Raw genomic sequence first — 25444 nt, 5'->3', positions numbered from 1 at the left:
AGGTTGGCCACCTGGGCAGGGATCACAGGAGGGCTCCAGGGTATGTCCAGCCTATCATACTCAGTCCTGATCAGTCGGACCCCAGCAGCAAGCTAACCTACCAATTGGAGAGTCTGCCCCCTGGTGGTGAGTGCACATCATAGAAAGCAGTTGAATAGCCTTAGCATAACATTAGCATATTATACTTTGATTGGTATATTAGTATATTAGTATATTAGTATATTAGGCTTTTTTATATAGGATATAATTTTGCTACTAGAAATATGGCCACCTTTGGTTTTGTTTGTTAAAATATATTTAACAATTTTCCATAGTAACTCTCTCTGTTATCCTTAGGATGTTTTTTCTTTAAATTTGTCCTAATTCTATTATATTACATTTTCTTCATGTCCTAAATCTAAATGTTTTATTTGGTACTTGTCTGTACCCTTAAGAATCTCCATGTGCATTTTCTTCCCCATACTATTAAAATAAATTTTTCAACTGGCTCTTAGAACTTTATCATGCTATAAGCTAGTAAAATTCCTTGGTACTGGACCAGCAGATTGAAGATCCTTAAACTTTATTATGAAATAACCAATTTAGTTAGCAAGGTAGTTATCTCATCGGATTTCATTCTCTTAGCTATACTTTTCACTTTGTTGCCTAGCCCTTGCCTTTCAAAATGCCTGAAGTTAGGTTCAAGTTACCTGTGCTATCTACCTGTGGCTACTTATATTTACATTTAAGTTAATTAAAATTATATAACATTAGAAATTCAGTGTCCCGGTCACACTAGCTACATTGTGAGTGCTTGATAGCTACATGTGACTTGTGGCTGTTGTACTGCCTAGTGCACATGTAGGACTTTTTTTTTTTTTTTTTTTTACCATTGCATGCAGTTCTATTAGACAGTGATAGTCTAGATTCTCCCCTCACTCCTCAAACGCCCTATCATGGTTGCATATTAGCAGAACATTAGCCTTTAAATAAATTTCATTTGTCTCATCTGAAAAGACAGAACAACATTTCTGACTCAAGAAAGAGAACTGACCCAGGTGACCTTTGAGGTTCCTTACTAGCATGATAGCCTGATTTTGTGAATCCACTAAGTCTTGACCCTTGGTCAGGAAGATAACTTCATTAGAATAATGTTTCTCCGGAAAAAAATCAAATTTGCATTACGTCATCTCAACTCACAGCCTCTTTGCCAAGAATGTAACCTACTTAAGTATGTGAACTGCATTCCAACTCCACGAATTCCTTACTGGGTCCAGCATAGCAGGTGGTGCTCAAACTGTTTTTTGTTTTTGTTTGCTTTTTTGGGTGGAGGGATTTCACACCCTAAGAGGACTTGAAAACACTGTGATAAGAGAACCAGCCTCTCTACAAAGGGTCAAGCATCTTTGTAAGAAGACATCTGGGAAGCAGAAAATTCATTTAAAAATGCAAACTATGTAGTCCTATAAGTAATTAATTGGGGAACATAAGTCGTGTTTGAACTAAAACGGAACCTTTGATTACACTGAATGTCTGGTGGATGATTAATGTATAATGTGTTTGCTGTTTACTAAACAAGGGATTTGTCTTTTCTTTACCATCTGAAAAATCTTGTTTAAAACACTTAGTTTCAGATTGTGATCATTTCTTTGGCACTTACTGGACTGTTAAATTGAATTCATGCTGTCCTTCCCCGTTTCCCAGCCTCCTCAGGAAGTATGAAAATGGGAGCTGATGAGCAAGGCCTAGACATGTTTCCGCGTCCATTGTGCTCATGGTTATTAATGCAAGTCAGCACTGCACACGGATCTACCCCCGGGACCAAGATAAATGGTGAACAACATACTTTGCTGCTTGGGCAACTTCCCTTCCACATCTAAAACAAAATCAAGTTTCCTAAACTTGATATTATTTATTTCACTGTGCAAACCTTATTGATATCATCACTTACATTGGAAACTATTTTATATCAGAAACCCAGATATGTTTGAATGGCAATAATTCCCAGCACAAGATTTAAGAGGAAGGGTATTCAAAACACTCTCCCCTCCCCCATCTATATCTTTGCTCTAAGATTTCCTGAGCAGGCAAAATGAACTTGGGAGGGTTCAGTAATTCCCTCCATTCTTTCACTAATCTTCCTGGTCTTCTATTGTACCGACTCGACTTCGTTGTGTTATTGTTCGCTTCTTGATTCATGAAGAACCAGAAGTTTATAAGCAGATTTGGGAATCAGTGAAATTTTTATCCTGATAAAAGCAAAATTGATGAGCACATGCTTTTGTTTGCTTGTTTGTTTTTCTCCTAGGTGAGGTTAATAGCTTTCATGAGATTTCTAAATGAGTCCATGATCCAAAGAGATTAAAAAGTGCAATTTTTGGTGGACTTGGAATGTAGCTGTTGGGGAGGGGAAAACCCCCTCTTTCTAGTTTTTCTGTCTAGTTTAAAAATTAAATTGACATGAGACAATCAAGTTTAATTTTGTGCATACAGAGGTCTTATACGTAGGAGACCTAAAGGTCTCATAAGTAGAAACATCCAAAACCAACAGTTTTTATAGTTTTTAAACAAAGAAACAATAAGTTTGTGTAGAGCTGGCAGGACAAAATAACTTAGGCCTGGGTACTTAGTGAAGAATCTAAGCAGAGTTTGTTTACAGTCACACTGGTATGGTGATGAAGATGCCCCTTTACCTTCTGGTAGGCAGGTACCTTTCATATGGGAGATTTATTTCCTGCTATCTGGGCAGGGAAGGTCAGAGTGTCCTTTTAGCACTAGCTATCATTTTTTTTGGCATATTGATTAATTCAAAGTAATCAATATGCCAAAGTGGCATGTTTTGGACAGCTTGATTTAAATCCCATCGCAATCAAGTCCCCAATGATGTTATTGCTTCTGCCACTAGTAGGGGCCAGCGACTGGGCACAACAGAGTGGCCAGTGCTCTGTAAAAATGAAGCAGAATTTGCCAAAACCGGTTTGGCTCAGTGGATAGAGTGTTGGCCTGCAGACTGAAAGGTCCCGGGTTCGATTCCAGTCAAGGGCATGTACCTTGGTTGCGGGCACATCCCCAGTAGGAGGTGTGCAAGAGGCAGCTGATCGATGATTCTCTCTCATAGATGTTTCGAACTTTCTATCCCTCTCTCTTCCTCTCTGTAAACAAAAATCAATAAAATATATATTTTTTTAAAAATGAAGCAGAATTTGAGTGCTTAAATCCAGAGCCTCTCTCTCATTCCTAACTTTTAAGAGTTGAGATGTGATCAATGAACATAGATGAAGAATTTGACATTCTAATACCAACTACTATTTGTTGCACGCCTAAGTGTCTCACAATCATTACACATTCTTCCATTTCTTCCATTTAATATTAATAATCCTTCCGGTGGGAATGATTTAACCCATTGTGGGATAAGAATACTGAGGCTCAAATTGGCTAAATAATATGCTCAAGATAACAAAGCTAACACATTTCAGTACCAAAATTAGAGCCCAGGTCACTCTCATTCAAAAAGCCTATTCATTAGTATTGCCCAGCAAGTAATGTCCTTCAATTCTTCTATTATCCCATCTGAAACTGAAAAGGTTAGCACACTTCATGATTCTTCAGGCAGGGAAAAATAAAGCTAATTTTAGAAGTCTAATGAGAAAGGATTAAGGTATTTCCTGTTAGAAGTCAACACAAGTACTTTCATTAGCAACAATGAAAAACCAGCTTGTAGGTTTGGCAAAGGAAGCAGCCTCCGCATCTTTTGTGATTCTCAGCTGGGTTGCCCCTTTAAGAAGCTTAGCCCATATGGTCACATTCAGAGATCCTCTGAATCAAAACCTTTTCAAAGAATACCCAGGAGCAATCCCTAACTACCAAGGTGTAAGACATATCCTCTCAGGAAAGAACACCAAGAGGTTTATCTGAATGCCAGTGACTTTCAGTTCTTTAGGGGAAAGCCATCTAAAGAAATGATTTTACACAATTTGTGAATTTTATGAAATTCCAACAAACTTTTATTGGCACCTGTTCTAGGCCAGAGTTGTGCAGTAAGCTGCAGAGGAAACAGAGGTGTATAAAATGAGATTGCCATACACCGAGGCTCACAGTTTATTGGGACAAACACTCTCAAAATGTAGACCGTGGTAAGCTGCAAAATTGATTTCCAACCAAAATCCAAAAGGAAAGCAGGATAGGGGAAGGGTGACTCCAATGGGAGGTGGAATAGAGAGAATTCTGAGAAAGGCTTGTGGAGAATTTGGGCTCTTTAGGTAAACAAAGGCCAGTAAGACATTGGTAGGGACTAATTCCCAAAAGCATAGAAAAAGTAGGTGTGTATGTATCTAGGAAAACAATAATCTGGGAAGGCCAAAGAGTAAAGTACATGTGGAGCATCAAGAATATAAAGGGTGCCCCACCAGCATGGCTTGGTGGTTGAGCATCCACCCATGAACCGGGAGGTCACCAGTTTGATTCTGGGTTGCAGGCTCAATCCCCAGAGTAGGGCATGCAGGAGGTAGGCGACCAAAGATTCTCTCTTTTCATTGTTGTTTATATCTCTCTCCTTCTCCCATTCTCTCTGAAATCAATAAAAAAAATTGTAAAAGAAGAATACAAAGGACAATCAGCCTGGGAAGATGGTTGGGAGCTAAGTGGGCATCCTGTAGACCTTTGCTGCTCAAAGTGCAGACAAAGGAAGAGCAGCAGGAAGGACACCTGGGAACTTGTTAGACATGCAGAAGCCAACCCACCCTACCAGAATCTTTATTTTTACAAGATCCTCAGGTGAGTCGTACACTCATTGTGGTTTGAGAAATACTCCTGAGGACAATGAGAGCCACTGAAGGGTTCTAGCAAAGAGGAAAAATCTGATTTTAGCTGTGCTGGGAAAATGCCACTTTGTGAAGCAGTGTAGAGGGCATACAAAACAGCCATTTGGTTGATGAGCAGTTGTTCAGTGTCAACATTCTTTATAAAAATATGAACAGATGTTTTCTGGAATGGTGATTATTAAATGATACCCCTGTAGCCATAGCTCTATCACATTTGACTTTCAGGTAATTTGGATATTAATTTTGTAATGCCATGTATTCATTGAATGGGAAGATGAAGCAGGAATCCCGATTGCTGCCAAAGAGATATTTTATTTTTTAATTTTAATTCACTGTCTGGAATCTGTGTAATCATGCTATGTGATTTTAAGTGGTTCCAATTTTTTAATGCTATCTGAATTCTGATAGCCAATGACCTTGTGATATAAGGTAATATTAATCAGGCAGGTTCAAAACCCTAATTCCATTATAGTCTACAGCAACTCTTAACACCCTCTCTCATTCCCCCAAACACCCATTTTGAGATAGCCAGGATAATTTTCTTCATTTCCTGCCCAGACAGCTGTGGAGTGTTATAATTCATTGTTAGACAGCTGCAGCATTCCTCTTTAGAAAAGGATATATCTTGTCAAGGATGCAGTTTTTCTCAAATTTTTAGGTTATTTTTTTTTTAAAATAGTTACATACCCACCAGATGTACAAATAGCATAGCCTTAGAAGCCTTAAAGCAAGGCCACACATCCCTGCCTGGAGATCAGCGCTATAAATACCCTCCCTCGGCTGCTTGTAATCCCCACTGCTTTAGCAAACAGTCCAACCCTCTCCTATTGTAAAATCCTCTGGACTCCTGAAAATAACTCCTTACTAGCTGAGTAAACCTCAACCCTCTCCTACAAGCAGATAAAAAAAATAAATAAATAAATGCCACACACTTAGAAGGTGAGCAGTAGCCAATTTTAATCCCAATTATCTTCTCTTTCCACAGCCTTGCTATCTGCTGATCTTTACTATGAAACTGTGGAGAGCGGAGGAAGAGCTGAAGGAAGATAAAATCACTGTGTGTGTGTCTGTGTGGGTATGTGCGCGCACACAGTCATATGGGAGGAAGACAGAAACCACCACATAAAAATAGAAAATTACCTCAGATGACAGTGAGGGAGGCAGGACTTGGAAGACTTCAGAGAGCAGAGACAATTAGAGTGAGCAGGTGTGTCAGGTGAAGGTGAAGAGGTCAGAATACTTAGATAATTTAGAAAATGTTGGACATTAAGTCAAGGGAGGTTTATTGCTACGCCACGTCCTATAATTTAAAATTGTAATCACAAACAGGACAAATACAAGGGGAGCTTTTCTACATTAAATGGCTTTTTTACTTTCATAATAACCTCTTATTGGGTACTATTTTAATTTTTTAAGGCACCTTAGAGTTGGCAAAGTAGGTCCAGAGGCAATTAAAGTCTTTCTAGTTTCTTCTGTGAAATCAGTGTTTAATAGCTATGAGGGGAGTTTCTCCAAATAAAAATTCCATTTTCCCCCATTTCTATTTTAAGATGTCTAATAATCATTAAATTTTGTTTGACAAGTAAAGCTACTTCCTAACTTAGTAAACTCATTCACAGACTCACTTTCCTGAGATACAGAGTAGACCATCTTTGTTCATTGGCACAGCCTGGAAGTCCATGGAAACCAGGCAGCAAAGTTCACCTGGTTCAATGAATCAACAAACCTCTTTCGGGACATTTGATGACCTACCACAGATTAGACACTTTGCTAGGCAAGAAGAAGACAAATAAAACCCTGTCTCACAAAGATTATAAATTATAAGGGAGACAATCAAGGAAAGGTTAATTATAACAGAGGTTTATCATTATAATATCAGCAACTACCCATAGGGAGGTAGGAAAAGCTTCCTCACCAACTGGAGGGAAATCCGTCCAAAAGTTAGTTGTTCTTAGAAGTCCATTCTGCCTGGAAATGCTCAGCTATGAGTTAGCCAGCTATGAGAACCTGACTAAAGAATTTAAAGCTGAACTATCACAGTCATGCACAAAATGAGTTACCCTAGCACCACATGCCAAATTCAAAAAAGGGTAAAGCCTGCAATCAGGAAGACCCCGATGACGTCCATAGAAAGTTCTTGTGTACCAAGTATGTGGTAGGAAGTCTAAGATTGGTTTATTGGAAAGGCCAGTTGGTTAGGGGTATACCACCATCAAGCAGCTTAGAATGCACAAGGACCCCAGAACTGGACTGCCTGGGTTTTGAATACTGCTCTCCCAATAAAGAGATAATTTTAACTTATCCTGGCCTGGTGGCTCAGTTGGTTAGAGTGTTGTCCCATATAACAAAAGGTTTCATGTTTGACTCCCAGTCAAGGCACACACCGAGGTTGTGGACTTGATCCATGGTCAGAGTGCATATGGGAAGCAACGGGTAGATGTTTTACTCTCACATTGTTTATCTATTATCTATCTATCTACCTATCTACCTATATATCATCTATCTCTATCTCTCCCTTCCTGTCTCTCTAAAAATTAATAAAAATATGTTCTATGTTCTTGGGTGAGGATTAGAGAGAGAGAGAGAGAGAGAGAGAGAGAAAGCAAGAGAGACTTAACCTTCATCTCAACCTCTCTCTATGCCAATTTCCTTGTCTGGAAAATTGGGTTAAATATTAGCACCTACTTCGAAGGATTGTTATGAGGTTTAACTGAATTAATACTTGTAGTCTTTAGAATAGTGCTAGCCCTCAGTAAATGCTTTGAAATAACTATGTTAAATATTATGAGGACCCCTATTCAAGGCTTACCAAAACAGGATGGATGAACCATAATTTATCCCAGGTAATATCTGCTTTTTCTAAGATGAGCTGAGCTTTCTATGGGAAAATTTACTAAAATTAAGCAGCCTCCCTCTCTACAAAAAAAAAAAAAAAAAAAAAAAAAAAAAAGGGGTGCACTCAGATTGTATTCAAATAGAATAGCTCCATGGTTCCCTTTTCCTCATTCATGGTATAAGGAATGCAGACATCTCACTGAGAGATTCTTGCCATAGGAGGCCCATCATCCCCCTTTTGTATGGAGTAGATATTCAGGAATTCCTAAATGGTGGTGGAGCAAGTAGAAGCTACAATCACCTTCTCCCAGGACCAAACTGGAATTACAACTAAAGTATAGAGCAATCAACCTAAGTAATCAACTGTACACTAACTGAAGTCTTATAACCAAGGATTTACTAATGAAATCACATCAAGATTTGTAGGAAGGGCAGAGACATGAAAAGGTCTGGCCCTGCTCTCATGGGCCTCAGCTGAGGTTCTGGATATATATCTATCTCACCTGGAGGGATTCTCTCTGAGAAGCATAGGGCTTCAACCACAAGTCCAGTTCCCAAACCCAGAGCACCAGAGCTGGGAAATGGCACCCACATTACACATCAGGCTATGGAAACCAGTATGGATTCTGTCAGGGAGAGACAAAAGTTGGTGAGAGACACAGGCACCCTCTTAAAGGGCCAATGCACAAAATCTCATTTGTAGTCACTCACTGGGTTCTGGCAGAGGGAGGGCAGAGCAGACCTGAGTCACTTGAGGGGTGACAAGGGTTTATGAATCTGGAGAGCTGAGAGACATCCCCCAGGATCCCTGGGCTAAGTCACTCTCCCACACCACAGACACAATCTCATTTGCAGTCACTCTCCCACACCACAGACACAATCTTTCTTAGGTGGAGCATTCCTTTCCATGCAGGGGCCTGGGAAAGAAATAATTCCACACTCTGGATTCCCTCTCGCCACATCCTGTGGTCTTATGCCCTGTGGAGGAATCAGCTGCTGGGCTGGGCAGATGGAGGAGTATTAATGACTCAGTGGTTTGGCTATGGTGTGGAGACCATTCCCCCCACTTTCCTATGAATCTGACCTGCACCTTCCCCTCATGGGAGATCCTCTAGCTCAGTGGTCGGCAAACTCTTTAGTCACAGAGCCAAATATCAACAGTACAACTACTGAAATTTCTTTTGAGAGCCGAAAACTGACTTCTGCGCATGGACCACGAAGTTTCAATTGCACTGTACGTGCACGCCCACATGTGGTATTTTGTGGAAGAGCCACACTCACGGGACCAAAGAGCCGCATGTGGATCGCTAGCCGCAGTTTGCCAACCACCCCTCTAGCCCCACTCCTCTAGGCTCCATCCACCCTTCCAAGACCTGTGCAGAATCCAGGACAGACTGAGTTGTGTGGCCCTGGACCATTCCCCCCACCTTCACCCACAAGCTTGACCAGCACTCCCCCTTGTGGGAGATCCACTAGCCCCATTTAAAAAAGCAATACAAATTAACAGTGAAACCAAGAGCTGATTGGTTGAAAAGATAAACAAGATTGATAAACCTTTAACCAGATTCGTCAAGAAAAAGAGTCTCCAAATAAATAAAATCAGAAATAAAGAAAAGCAATAATTAACACAAAAATAAAAAGGATTATAAGAAAATATTACAAACAACTGTATGCCAACAAATTGGACAACCTGGCAAAAAAAGATAAATTCCTAGAAACATACAATCTTCCAAAAATGAATCAGGAAAATCAGAGACTCTAAACAGACAGATAAAACTGAAGCAGTGATCTAAAAACCTCCCAACAAACAAAAGTCCAAAACCACTTCACAGGCAAATTTTACCAAATTGTCAAAGAAGAATTAACACCTATTCTCAAACTATTCCAAAAAATTCAAGAGGAAAGAAGACTCCCAAACTCATATTATGAGGCTTGCATTATCCTAATTTCAAATATAGGTAAAATACATTACAAAGAAAGAAAATCATAGGCCAATATTCCTGATAAACATAGATGCTAAAATTCTCAACAAAACACAGAAAACCAGATTCAGCAATATATTAAAAAGAGCACACACCATAATCAGGAGGAATTTATTCTGGGGATGCAAGTTTGGTACAAAATCTGCAAATCAATAAATGCGATACACCACATAAAACAAAATGAAGGATAAAAATCACATGATCATATCAATAGATGTGGCAAAAGCATTTGACAAAATCCAGCACCCATTTATGATAAAAACTTTCAGCAAAGGGGGAATAGAGGGAATATATTTCAATTTAATAAAGACCATATATGACAAACCCACAATCAACACCCATAGTCAATGGGAAAAATCTAAAATTGTTTCCTTTAAAATCTGGAAAAATCAGGGATGTCTGCTATCAGCACTCTTATTCAACATAATATTTGAAGTTCTAACTATAGCAATTGACAAAAAGAAGAAATACAAGGCATCCAACTTAGAAAGTCAGAAGTAAAACTGATTATTTACAGATGACATGATATTGTATATGAAGAACACTAAAGATTCTGCAAAATATCTACTAGGACCGATAAATGAATTCTGTAAAGTAGCGGAATACAAAATAAATATCCAAAAAATCAGCTAAAAAAGAAGGAAATCTTACCTTTTGTGACAGCAAGGATGGACCTGGAAATTATTTTGCTAAGTGAAACAAACCAATTTTACTTATATGTGGAATCTAATGAGCAAAATAAACTACAAACAAAATAGAAACAGATTCATATATACAGAGAACAGACTTACAGCTGTCAGAGGGAAGGAATTTGGGGGAGGCTTGGTGAAAAAAGTGAAGGGATTAAGCAAAGAAAAAAAATCACTCATAGACATAGACAATAGTATGATGATTACCAGAAGGAGAGTGGAATGGAGGAGAGAGAAGAGGGTAAAGGGGGGATAAATGGTAATGGAAGGAGACTTGATGGGGTAATAAACACAGAATATATTACTATATAGATGATATATTATAGAAATATACATAGGAAACCTATATACCTTTATTAACCAATGTCACCCCAATAAATTCAATAAACATTTAAAAATAAAATAAAATAAATTACATCTGAAATGTACATCTTACTACAGATGCAAATTCAAATTTATTTGCAGTGGCATTGGAGAGGTGACAATGAACTTTCTGAGACCCTCTATGAATTGATTAATTAATTATTTAATGTAATACTCAACCAAAAGTAAGAGGCAACCTCATATTAAGGGAATATAGGTTCCAATATCTGATAACAGATTAACACTAAACTCTAGTCATATCCTTTTATATATCTCTTCCCTGGAATTCATTGTTGAATTTAATTACATTGATTGGCTTTTTCTGTCCTATTTCTGATTATAGAATTGATGTTCATAAACCTGCTTTCTCTATTTTTCTCCACAATAGTTAGCAAACAGCTGTCCTTTTGTAGGTCATTTATTTAACCAAGAAGTTACACTTAGACATACGCATTACCCCAGAACTGGCAGACTTCTATAAAGCTAATTTCCCATCCTCTTATCAGAGGTCTGTGCTGAAGCAGCAGCCACATGGAAACTATACATAACCTGCACAGGGCAAGCAAACGCTAGGAAGCACAAGTGGCTGCCTTGAAGATTTTACAGACACTTCAAGTTCCAGAGGCATTTCTTCTCCAAAATTTTAATAATTAGTTGTTTCCTTAAGCTGTGACCAAAAAAGAAAGAAAAAAGTAAAGGACAAAAGCTTCCTTAGAAGGACATTAGGATTATATTACCCTACTTTGTCAGGCAGCTTAATAAGTGTCCCACTGAGAGGTCAGGAGCTGGCCGTCCCTCTCAGCCTCACTGCAGATAAAAATTCCACTGATAGGTACTTGAGTCCCTGACCTGCAAGTTAACACTCCCTGTTTTTCCAGACAGCCATTCTCCTGAGTACAGGCTGACAATCATGTCAAACGGGGCTGGGACCTGACCACCAGCTTCATTTTCAATTATGAGTAAAATCGGGATTTGAAGCCAGGTCTCTGAAGATCAGGGTGCAATGACATGAACTTGGTCCCCTAATAAATCACAGCTGAAGTTAGTGTTCAGGAGAGCAAATGCTATATGATGCTGCTGGCAAGATGAATTCTATCACAGTCTCACTTGTCCCCTTTTGCCTTGGCTTAAAACTTTCAAAGGAGTTTAAACGGTTTTCAAAACTCCACGTTTATCCTTTGTTTTAGAAGCATTTTTTTTTCTGCTGCTTTTCTTTTGGGAAATCATCTTCCAGATGACCTCAGATGGAAAATTATATATTTTATGCTTATTTTGAGGGCTATGGATGTTCACAGGAGCAGAGTTCAGAGCAAAAGTGATACAGGGATCACCTGGCTACTGTGGCTCAGTTGGTTGGGCATCATTCCTTACACCGAATGTTTGCTGGTTTGATTCCTGCTGGAGCACATGCATGAGTTGTAGGCTCAAACCCAAGTAGAGGACATGAAAGAGGCAGCTGATCAATGTTTTGTTCTCACATTGATGTTTCTCTCTCCCTCTCCCTTCTTCTTTCTCTAAAAATCAATTTAAAAAAAAAAAACAACTTTAAAATAAAAATTAAAAAATCATGTGTGGATCCAGGAATTCTGAGTGAAGAACAAAAATTTTGCTTCAAGCAATTTTTGAAGAGCAAAAATTACATATCTAGTCTTTTTTGAAGTATTTTTAACATTTCATGTTTTCCATCTGGAAAGGTTGAAAATAAATAATAATGCCAGAAAATTATGATTTGCTTTCTGAATTCAGATTCAGTGGAGCAGGTGATACTTAAGAAAGCATTACTAGTAAATATCAAAACATCACAGAAATATTGATGTTTTTACCTCTATGATCTTCTTAGCAATGTTTTAATGGGCCAAATAGTATAAATTCAGCATTTAAACCTACAAAGTACAAACATTTTTTTCTGATTCTTAAAGCAACGATGTGTACTCACAAAGAAAAATCAATTTGTCAACCTTGCGTGTACATGACATTTTTCATTTCCCCACTTGCTGAGGAGAAACAGACAATGTGCACAGTGGAATGAAGTGACATTTAAAGAATTGTGATTTTTTTTTTCATTACCACCTTAGTCACATTTAAAATTTTTATTTTAAATATTTTATGACTAAGCCTTCCCTAGATGTTTGAAATCCAACCAGTAAAATTACTTGTAAAGAACCAAATTTTTCCCCCTACTCACATCTCCCTTTTAAGCCTGTTGTCAAAATGATGCATCTACTAGCATCAAAAAGCTGAACAAGTAGAAAACTCAGGTCTTTGGGCAATATTTTACAAATTTGTCCAAGTTTTCACTTGTCTTAAACTGACTTCTTTTAACAATGGACTCACACCTCCAGGATCTAGCCCATCCTTAGTTTCATGACCACATTATTCTAACTGCTGAATTAGAAGTAGTTAATTCTTTCCAAAAATCGGGACTTTTTTAAAATGCAGCAGGACGCGGGATAAATTGTTAAAAATGGGGACTGTCCCTCCAAAAGCGGGACATCTGGTCACCTTAAGTTAATTTAGTTTCACGTCATACAATAATCAGATTTACCATTGAAAGATATAGTTTGTCATTGATGGTCAAGTCATCTATATTTGCAGTATTCCCTTAGTCATAGCCTGCACTTTGAAAAATGTGTTTGACTGCCTTTGTAGCTTTTTTTATACCAAGTGAACCCATTGCTCAGATCACCTGATGTGGAGGGACAACAAAAACACAGATATTTACATTATGATTCATAACAGTAGCAAAATTACAGTAAAGAAGTAGCAACAAAAATAATTTTATGGTTGGGGTTCACCACAACATGAGGAATGGTATTAAAGGGTCTAAAGGGTCGGGGCATTAGAAAGGTTGAGAACCATTGCTAGAAAATAAGGTCATTTCAACACCAGGCTTATCTATGTAACCCTGGTCATCACTTCATGTGTTGCTTGATAAAAATCCCTGCAGGATTGGTCATCTTATCACCATTTTCTAGTTGGAGAAACTGAGACTCAGAGAGCTCCAAAGGAGTTAAGTGCACTTTTCTATCAGGAAATTAAATCTAAACTGTCTGCGTCCAAAACCTGGATTCCAGTGACTGGGTAATCTGGCTTCTGTTTCTGGCCGCAAGCAAAATATGAAGGTCGAGATCTGAAGGCTGGATCCAAATCCCACCTCTGCTCCTTCCAGGTGTGGCACTTTGGAAAAAGCATATAAGCCCAGAGTGATGCGAGGCTCGAGATACCCATGTCCCATGGGATGTTTCTGAAGGGGAGAAAGTGTGGAAAGCACTCTGCCCAGTACTTGCCGAGGAGGCACCTACGTGTTCACCAAGACAGCTTGGGGCTGTCCCAAACTGACGGAGATACGCTAAGTCACAGTGAATGCCCTCAAGGCATTCGTAGAGTCAAACTCCAGGTTTTCATTCATCCAGAGCTTTAACAATCATAATTAATAAAAATGTTTTTTTTATTATAAGTTTACCATTGCCAGGTGCACTGTGACAAGCATTTCACACACACCATCACCATTCATTCTCACAATCAAGCCATGGACTAGAAATTAAACCTGTTTTATGGTTGGCAAGCCAAGGATTAGAAGTGGTTTTATATTCAGCCAGCTAGATGTAGAAGAGTGCAGATGTAAACCCAGGCTGACAACAGAGCTTAAGCTTTGATTAGAGTTCTGTGAAGCACTCTCTGATTATCTCTGTGGCCGGTATGCAGTGACACGTCTAAACCACTCTGTTTTGTTGTCTTCTTTCTTTTTGTTACATTAAAAGGAGGGAAGGCCAACATTTTTAAAAATATATATTTTATTGATTTTTTACAGAGAGGAAGGGAGAGAGATAGAGAGCTAGAAACGTCGATGAGAGAGAAATATCGACCAGCTGCCTCTTGCACACCCCCTACCGGGGATATGCCCACAACCAATGTACATGCCCTTGACCGGAATCGAACCTGGGACCTTTCAGTCTGCAGACCAATGCTCTACCACTGAGCCAAACCGGTTTCGGCAGGCCAACATTTTCACTCACCTCCTAGAAAACTTGAAGATTGAGACCTCCTTGCCCTCCAAGAAAGGGAAACTAGTTTATCAGTTGCTAAAACTTTGGATTCCAAAGATGCTATACCCACTAATGCACCATCCACGATGTAAGAACAAAAGGAAAACAGGGTTTCAGGAGAGTTGAAGCTCCTCTAAGAGAGAAGGAGGGATTTCCGCAGCATGGAAGTGAGTCAGAGGAAAGTGACTGGGAAGGAGAAGGTGATAAGAAGAGTCAAAGGGACAAGAGCCTCATCCCAAACAAGTCAGCTTCACAAAGGGTAACTCTGAAGGGCCTGGGTGATGGGCAATGAGCAAAAGTGGTTGAAAGTGGTGACTCTGACTCCAGCCTGCCTCAGATCAAAGCCCAGTTCCACTACTTACTAGTTTTGTCACATTGACCAGTGATTTCACCTCCATGCCACTCATTGGCTACCTCAGAACTCTCTTCTGTAAAATAAAAAAAAAAAACACATTAGCATCTACCTTTCAGGGGTCTGAGGATTAAATTAAGCCATTAGAACAGTGCCTGGCTCATAGTATGTGCTTAGTAATTTATGCAATATTTGAGAGCTTTGGAGTTGGGTGGAGCTGTGTCATCACAGGCCCAAAGCAGCAGAACTCATATCTATGCTTGCACCAGCGGATCCTCCTGTTGGGGCTCTGAAATAACTCATTCCAGAAGGATCCAACTTCGGTCTCCCAGAGGGAACTCCTGACTATGCTACCACAACTCTACTCTCTTCCAAATGCCACAAGAGGGTCACTGTGGTTCCAAGATCAGGAAGCCTAACAAGTCAGGAGCCAGCTGATTGACACTTGAAACCCCAGTTCCCCTTTCTCCTGCCTGCCCCCTCTAATTTCTGTTTTGCTCAGTTTGCTTATTTGTAAAACAAGAACACCATCCACCTCACAGGATTGTTATGAGCATTAACTGAGATAACAAATGAAAAGCAGCCAGCACAGTGCCTGATACATGTTAGGTTACTTTAAAAATATATATTTACTTTCTTCTTTTCTTAAGCGAAATGCAGCACTCACTAAAACTGTTAAGGGGCTAATAATGTAAGGTAAAAAACTTAATGAGAAACAGAGAATTGGCTCTATCCTTAAGACACTGCTGCCTATACCATATCCATTGATATCCCCCCATTGTTTGCTTTTCATAATGTAGATAGATCTGAAAGCATGATTTTAACATAGGAAATAAAATAATAAGAATAGTAATAACCATTAATGATATGTAATCAGATATGTAAGAAAATTTGCTTTTGTTCAATAGGAACATCTCTGGTTTTCTCTTTTGGCCCCTAGAAAACTAAATCATCATTTATTCCTGCGTGATTGTAACAAATCGGCAGATTTGCTCTGCGGTGCCATTAAGTTCATTTTAGCTCACACAGCACAAGGAGGCATTCTGGAGGTGTTTTTTCATTGTTAAGTGAGCACCTATGTGGTGTTACCCAAAGTAGAGAAGACAAAGGCACTCTGAGGAATAAAAGAGAGAAAGCACTAGCCTAAAAATTAATCAGATTAGATGTATTAGCGGATAGAGCCCTGCAATTTGTTTGCTGCACCCCCGGGGTGACAAGATGATGAAGCTAATGAGGGAAACCACTGGAGCGGGCCCAGGGTTTAAAGACCGATATACTAGAAGCGCAGGCTTCCTTGGAGCTCGTTTATGATGCTGCACCTAACTCTCCGCAGGACAGCTAATTTCTCACACCAATCAGTCCATTGCTAGAAGTGCTGAGGATGGGGAAAATATCCCTGCTGCACACTTTCCTGTATTTCTCCGATTCTAAATCTTCACACAGAAATAATTTGCAAGCACAGCCATCTCGGGGATTCGCTGAATTTCCCCTACTCCCTGCCTTTGTTCCTTCAGTCCTAGAGGGATGCTCCAAGCACATAGGAAATGTGGCCCAGGAGTGTGGCGACATATTTGTGGCTTGTTTCAGGAAGATGAGTGTCTCTCGGTCTCCTCTGGTTGAGCTCACACATTCCATCTTCCAGGAGAGTTTTAAACAGCCCTGGCATATTTGGAGCCCTTTGTTCTCAGGACCAGTTTAGGAAACAGCTCTCAACACAGCATACTGCGCTCTGTGTATATATCTTCAGGGATTCGGCTATGCCACTGATATTTTCCTATCATGGCTTTTTAGGCAGAACTCCTTGTTACTAACCAGTTTATCCATCTTAATCTAGGCTATAATTCAAGAATCTACCTCAGTGATCACATGCTGGTTAAACAGAGTGAATATGACATATGCATAAAACCTTTGAATTAGCTCTAATTTTTTCCGTTCAGTGTAAAATGTCATTGAAAGCATTCTGAGGCAAATAAATGGGAAATCCATGGATATTCCACACAAATAACTATGCGTAATCGGACTTCACCCAAATGAATCCAGACAGAGAAGATGTGTCTGTATTATTCAATGATAACACTCACTCATTTACTTTCTTATTGAGATAGATTTCAGGCTAGGAAGGTCCAGGGATGATTAAAATAGAGGGTTTGGGATTCAAATGGACACCAAGAAACACAAGCATGTTCAGAGCTGCGACTGGCCAATGTGGAAAATGGAAAGCCCCAGTCCTGAGCGGATGCAGCCTTGGGGCCCAGTGTTTGTTGAGCAGAAGGAGTGTCTGAATTCAGACCCTGCCTGTGACTTCCACTGGGTGCTGTCTGTGTCACTAACAGCCCAACCTTTGTGCCCCAGGCACAGTCCCCAGGAGAATGAAATGAGGCATCTGTGTTGGATTGTTGCCTATTAACAGGGACTGTCCTACAGGTGAATCTTCAAAAATGTGGTCCCTGCCTCATCATTGTGGTTATTCACGTGGAAGTGAAAGGTTCTTCTACCCCTGGCATAAAATCAAGCAAAAAAATAATTCCACATTTCTTGCCAACCTTGTCTCCTTGACTGGCGGAGATTTGCATGCAGAAGAAATGCTCCCTTGACTCCTGGCATTGGTAGCAAACCAGCTTCTAGTTCATGTTGGAGAATGCTTTAGGGTCTTTATCACTGATTCGAAGAGCTCTAGCACCTCAAATAAATACCCTGATACACGCACAGTCCATGTAGACATGACTATAGTTTATAATTCAGTGAAACACATGGATGGTTATATTCATTATAATTTACAGGAATGGCTTTAGTTCATAGTCAAATATAACGTATGGCCCAGCTGGCATGGCTCAGTGGTTGAGCACCAACCTATGAACCAGGAGGTCACAGGTCGATTCCCATTCCTGGTCAGGACATATGCCGTGGTTGCGGGCTCCATCCCCAGTGTGGGGCCTGCAGGAGGCAGCTGATCAATGATTCTCTCTCATCATTGATATTTCTATCTCTCTATCCCTTTTCCTTCCTTTCTGAAATCAACAAAAATAAAAAATAAAAAAAAGTAATGTAGGAGTGGTTATATATTTTAAGTACATAGGATAAATTTTACCATTTAAAATGAAAATTCCAAAACATTACCCTTCATAAACAAACCAAAGGGTGCTAATCAGGGAAGAAATTAAAACCCACCCAAGTAATTTATTGGGAATTTCTTTATTTGCTCCATTTCTCTTTTCCCCCACCCTCCCATAGTCTGTTGCTGCCAGCAAGTAAACATAAATGCTGAAGCAAGAACAAAAGGAAAACAGAAACATATATTTATGTAAACTTGTATTGATTCAACTAGGAGGAAACCCTACAGCTTTCAAGGTCTGAGTCACAAATCATTATGATCAGAAATGCTGATGTGTTAAGAATACACAAGTGCTTTGCTTGTTATCGTGGCTCAGGCCTGCTGCAGAACTAGAGTTAAGCTGAATAACATTAAACATAGTTTTAAGCCGTCATTTATCAGGTTATATTTTGGAGAGGGAGGACAAGGAGGCCGCGAGTCCAGGCTTATAGATTCTGCTCCACGCGCAATCACAACAGATCCACATTTGAGAAAATCAGAGGGAGGTCACATCACCTTTCCAAACATGAGAAAACTCTGTTCTTCCCAAGATGACCCGAAATGTTCTAATTATTGGTTATTCCCTCCGGTTGGCGAGGCAGCCAACAAGCACGCAGAGTTCAGTGAACCCGCGAGCGCGCAGCTGTTATCTTTGACTTGTGGCCAAAACAAAAATTGGAACAGAATATACCCAGACAAGTGTAAAGGCTTCTGTGTAAAAACGGCTCTTTCCTAAGCCAGATCAACAGCTTTGAAACGGAGAAGAAATGAATGCTTTTCTAGAATGTCTGAATCAAAGCGAGGTCAATGTCTTGAAGACAAAATGTTAACACAGATTAAGCCACACGGGCCGCACAGTCTCCCTGAAGAAGGAGGCAGCCACGTGGCTCCGGGCTGCCCGGGTTCTATCTGTTTGGTTAACTTGCTTGTGTTTTGGAAGCGACTTTCTGGTTTGGGAATGGTGGCGATGTTTACTTACTTAGTTCCTGATATAAAGCACCGAACACGAGCAAACTGCGGTGCTGGAAGCCTCCGCGAGCCAGCCGAGCCGGCCAGCTGTTGCAGAGGCCAGTGGCCTCTTTGGCAAGTGGCATCCCGGGCGGCTCTCCCCTGGCAGTGTGGGGGCAGAAAGAAACAGCGGTTTCACTTTGGGCTTGAGTCAGTGATTCTGCCCTTTGAATTTCCACTCAAAATGACATTAACAAATACCTCACTTTTGTAGGAAGCAAAGGGACTGGAGAGAAATAGCTGGTAGGAAAAGCAAGGAGGGGAAAAAAATCACCCTTCCTGTTTCTTACGCAAACACTGTGTGTGCCTGCGCTAATCTGGCAATCCATCTTACAATCACCACACAGTGCAGAGCAAGGAAGCAATCCGCACGGCAATAGTGCTCCTCGGAGCTTTTCATAGCTGGATGCCTGTTGAGGCTGCTTATATTGTGCCAGCAGGTGGGTGTAAAATAGCAGATTCCCAGCCCACGGAAGCAGTGTCCCAGGGTAGAAGAGGAGATGATTTTTTTTCCAGGAGAGTGAATATGCATATCAATGTACCTGAATGGAGAGCTGGTCCTGGTGAGCTGTCAGCAGCAGCAAATCCGTCTGTACTTCCATCTCAAGTGGTCTGTTTCAGCGATAACAAGGCTTATGTAGCAAGGGTTTGAAAAGCCTGCTTCCCTGGATTCCAGGGGGGTTACAGACCACGTCTGCAGTGCAGACAGCCCTGAGCCTGCATTCAGCTTTCGTTCATTCCCCAATGCTCCCTGATGGTACCAATGGTAAAACCGCACCGGTTTTAAAGACCTTTCCGTGGCATGCTTGCAGACACGGTAAGAACTACGAGGCATTGAGGTCTGTTCTAAAACACTCTATCGTTAGGGCAGTCACCTGCATAATTGGTGTCGACTTCATACCCAATGGGCAGGGATAGTTTTCAGAAGCCCATTGAGCAAATGGATGGGATGTTTCAAACCTGTGAGCATCAAGCTTCTCCCAAAATAACAAGAAGTGATAGCTGAAATCATGCTTAGCAGAATTGGTTTTAAAACGTGAAATGGGTTTTAAAAGCAGCACTGCTGCCCTGGCTGGGTGGCTTCTATTGGTTGGAGCATCATCCTATGCCTCAAACGGATGGGGGTCCGACTTTTTGTAAGGCCACCTACCTAGGTTGTGGGTTCAATCCCCACAGGGGGCAATTCTCTCTCTCTCTCTCTCTCTCTCTCTCTCTCTCATCAATACAAAGCTTATTCTTTGGTGATGAATTAAAAAAAAAAAAAAAAGAAACAGAAGTAGCACTGTCTTCGTATGGATATGAATAAGCCTTATGAAGTATCGTGGGAGGGGGAGTCCCTAGGAAACCTGGACTCTTGCTTTGTTCTCTGTGTATGACAACTGCATATCCTGGATAATACTTGAAAGGACCAAGCTGTGTGGGTAGCAGATGGGTGGTGACCAAGGCTGTGTGAAACTCTAGAGTGAACTTCATAAACGCATTAGGACTAATCCTTGTAACAATCCCAGAGCTGTTGTTTATCTGGTTCTTTGTTTCCTGAAGTGACCAAGGCAAATTATGCCTGCCACCTTCCTTCCCTCCCCCGGACAGTATGTTTCCTGCTACTGATTATCTGGTTTCTTACCCTTTCGCCACCTTTTACATGACTTTCTTATAATTGTCTAACACTGGGGTCAGGTCAGCAAACATTTTCTGTAAAAGTCTAGTTAGTAAATTGGTTAAAAGTTTGTAAGTCTCTGTCACAACTACTTAACTGTGCTATTGAAGCAGGAAGCCAGCCATGGGCAATACACAAATAAATGGAAGGCTGGGTTCTAATAAATCTTTATTTACAAAATTAGGTGAGAGCCAAATTTAGCCCATAGCCATAGTTTGCAGACGCCTTCACTAAGATACTATATCTTGAACAAAGTCATGCCTTAGAATTACTGTACATTTTCAGTTCTTTTCCTACATTTTGACAACCTTCTGTTGGTAGATTGTTAAAGTAATGTGCCCCTGCACTCCACCTCATTTGCTCATACCTTTCACTATCCATGCCCATGGGCACTCTTGAAGGCTGAATTGAGTGCCTCCGAAATTCATATTTAAAGTCCCAGCTCCCAGTACCTCAGAATGAAGCCATATTTAGAGATAATGTCTTTACATTAAACTGAGACCATTAAGGGGGAGCTCTGACCCAATATGACTGTTGTCCTTATAAGAAGAGGAGGAGTCACCAGGGATGTGTGCATAGAGAAAAGACCATGTGAAGAGGCAGCACCAGGGAGGCCATCTGCAAGACAAAGACAGAGGCCTCAGAAGAAACTAAACCTGCCAACACCTTGATCTTGAACTTCCAGCCTCCAGAACTGTAAGAAAATACATTGCTGTTGCTTAATCCATCAATCTATGATGCTTTCTTAAGGCAGCCTAGCAAACTAATATACCAGGCCAAATATGTGACTTGTTTTGGCCAATGGGACAATACCAAATATGACACAAGCAGAGGCTTGAAAAGTGTTTCTTGCTTCTCTTGAGACCCTTGCTAACAACATTGGGAACAAGTCTGGACTAAACACATGGTGAGTCATCTTAGCACCAGTTGAACCCCAGAGGCAGCTACCTTGCTGACTGGCAGCAAATCACACATGTATGAGAGAAACCCACTGAGCTTAACAGAAGAACCAAAGAGCTGAAATAGTCCAAATTGCAGACTCAGAAAATTGTTGTTTTAAGTTTGCTAATTATTTAAGTTTGCTAATTGTTTAAGTTTGCTAATTGTTGTTGTTGTTGCAAAGTTTGGGGGTCATTTGTTGCACACAATCATTAACTGCTGTACCTCCTAACCACTCTTCATGTCTTCTCCACCCAACACTCAGCCTGATCCCTTTCTCTCTTGTTTACTGGGCCATTTCAAAGCCATCCTCCATTTTTTTTAAGCCTTTCTTACCCTCTCCGAACCTTCCAGTAGTTCAGTCCAGTGCTTTATCTACCTAGGACACAGTTACTAGGTGGGTGTGTTTGTTTTCTGTTGCTGTGATAACAAATTACCACAAACTTAGCAGCTCATACCGACACACATTCGTTATCTCACCATTCTGTAGTTAGAAGTTTGACACAGGTCTCCAGGTTAGCATTAAAGTGTGGGCAGGGCTGTGTGAATAAGGTTTTGGCAGTGCTGCATGCCTTTATTGGACCCTCTAGGGGAGAATGTTTCTTTGCTCATTCATCTTGTTGGCAGAAATCAGGTCCTAGCTGCTGTAGGTCTGACATCTGTTTCCTTGCTGGCTGTCAGCCAAGGGTCATCCTCAGCTTCAATAGGCCACCCACATGCCTTAGCTCATGGTTCCCTCCCTGAACCTTCAACACCAGCAAAGGTGGATCAGTTTGTATTTAGGATCTCTACTGCATCTTCATCTGTCATATTTCTCAGACTGCAGTGGGGGAAATGTCCTGCTCTTAGGGGCTCATCTGATTAGATTGGACCCACACTGATAATCCATGATAAACTCCCATCTCAAGTCCACGACCTTTATCATGTCTGCAAAGTCCCCTTTGCCATAATAACATAGCATATCTTCAGGTTCTGGGAACTAAGGTGTGCATATTTAGGGGCAAAAGGATCTATTATTCTGCCTATCACAGTTGGCAGCTTGTACTAATGAAATCAGAGACTATAGTTTTTAGCAGTTCTTAGTTACAATGAGAAATTTTTGGAAGGCTAACCTCACATTCAAAGTGTGACAAACTCCCCATCACAACTACCATCACAGCCACTCCAGTCTTTCTACATTGTCTGGAATCACTGCTCTTATTTATTGAACCTTCACTCATATCTATATGTACTCCTCCATCTACACAGCTCTTCTCCATACTTAAATCAGGGTTTGTGGACTGTGGTTCTCTGAATATGAAGTTTTAAGAATGGTGTCTGGACTCCCTTTTGTCATGGTTTTAAGCAAATGAACTCTAACAGGTAGTTGTTTTTCTATCTCACCTGCTTCCAGTTTAAAGAAGTTGCTCAGCTTACACCTAAGGTTGTGTTCAGAAAAAAAATGCCAGTATCATCAGTAATGTTATAAGTTCCTACCCCTATCTACTTAGAATTTTGAGAACTGGTTTATGGTAGTTTTTTAAGGCTGCCAGGACCCATTTTATATCAGATAGGATGACTTCAGCTGCAAGTTAAAAGAACCTTGATTTAAACTGGCATACACAGTATGAAAAATTGCTATTTCACATTACAGGAAGCACAGACACAGATCAGACTTCAGGGTTAGTTAATTCTGTGGCTCAGAAAAATAATCAAGGTCCAAAGTTTGTTCTCTCTCTCTCACCCTGCCATTCTCGGTGTCATCAAGCTGGTAGCAAGGCGTCTGCAGTTCTTCCCAGCATCACATCCAATTACAACAACATCCAGGGGGAAAAGAGAGATTGTCTCTTCCTGTGTTTCTGCTAGTATCTTTGTTGTGAGGAAACGTTTTCCTGCAAGTTCTCCAGCAGACATCCCCTCTGGTTTCATTGACAGAACTGACCTAATTTTAAAACACAACAAGGGAAGGAGGATATGTCACTTCATCAAGCTCTTCCTTGATTGCTCTTTTAAAACAGCAACTGTTCCCCAACACTGTCTTCCAGCATTTCCTTCCTCCCCCTTCCCTACCCCACCCACAGACTTGTTTTCCTTCTTAGCTCTTACCACCATATGTTTTGCCTTATTATTTGTACATTTTCTTTCCACATGCACTACAATGTCAACTTACTGTGTTAGAGATTTGGAACTTTTTTATTTATTGAAGATAATGCCTGACGCATAATAGAGTCCTCTCGATGTTTACTAAATCAATGAACAAGGATTCCTGAACCAATAAGGCCATTGGAGCTAGAGGTAAGATCCCCTTCTCTGTAGGGCTGCAGTGGGTTACTGAACAAAACTGAGCTTCTATTAAGAGTAGGTGGGGGAGCTGAAACCGGTTTGGCTCAGTGAATAGAGCGTCGGCCTGCGGACTGAAAGGTCCCAGGTTCGATTCTGGTCAAGGGCACGAACCTTGGTTGCAGGCACATCCCTATTGGGGATTGTGCAAGAGGCAGCTGGTCAATGATTCTCTCTTATTGATGTTTCTAACTCTCTATCCCTCTCTCTTCCTCTATGTAAAAAATCAATAAAATATATAAAGTAAAATAAAAAGAAGAAAGTCCTTCTGCAAGAAAAAAAAGAGTAGATAGGGAAGTAAATATTGCATAGGCAACCAACATCTTCATTCTTAACCCTATATTCCCCACCATCGCCATCACCAGGATTGGCCTGGGGTAACTTTAAGAAGACAGAGATTTTGTGTTACCAAATCTTAGAGAGGTTTACTGGTCTCAGGTAATCTTCCAATGAATCTTGGGCCAAGGACAAGACCTATAGAAACTTCTTTTCATAGTTCCATTCATCCTATCATCCTATCATCATTGCAGGTAGAAGGAAAGGATGCAGATGCTATCAAGTCCAGTGACTTTATTTAATCCTTTGCTATTCCTATATTTGTAATACTTTATATAATTTATCCTCATAATTCTGAAAAAAGCAGTTTACCTAAAGTTCACAAAATAATAAGACGGGGTGAAGGGGTTATCCTGTAAATAATCAGAATATTCTAAAGCAATGAGTTGAAGCAATAAAAGGAAAGCCATTAGGCTGATGTCTATCTATTCAGCCCACCCACCTGGGAGAGGCTGAGCAGAGCTTGGAGGAAAGCAGTAGGTGACCATACTCTCATAATTAACATCAGACTTCTATAGCATAATTTATAATATTCTTCATCATGTTCTTGAGAGCTCCAATAGAACTCCTCAGAGAACACCAGATCTCTCATACCTCCTTTTGGTGACTCACTCCCTCACAGAGGAGTCAATATATTTACTGCAAAGAGATACAGACCAGGGACCCAGTTTATGCAATTCTGTAAACCCCATCCCACTCTCATACCAAAGGACCTTTCTTTATCCTTGGGAAGAAAAGAAAGGGACAATTTGGTCTGTCCATCCTTAATTATTAGAGTGGGATGATCCTGCTACAGTCGCTATGATTCCAACTAACCTAAACTCCAGAATCTTCTTTCCTTTTGAAGCTATTTTGCTTAAATTATGTTGGGCTTATCTCAGAGCTCAAGAGTCTCTTACTCCACTTAGACACTACCCCATTTAACCATTGCCATCACTGTCTCTCCCAGGTTCTTCTCCTTCAGGGGACAACACCCCTCCCCACTTCTCAGCATAACCAAAGGCAACCTTGGCCCAGTTTCCTCTATT

The sequence above is a fragment of the Pipistrellus hanaki genome, assembly GCF_964339955.1.
Source record: "Pipistrellus hanaki genome assembly, chromosome: 3".
In the NCBI taxonomy this organism is placed as follows: Eukaryota; Metazoa; Chordata; class Mammalia; order Chiroptera; family Vespertilionidae; genus Pipistrellus; species Pipistrellus hanaki.
This window is presented reverse-complemented; position numbering follows the sequence as displayed.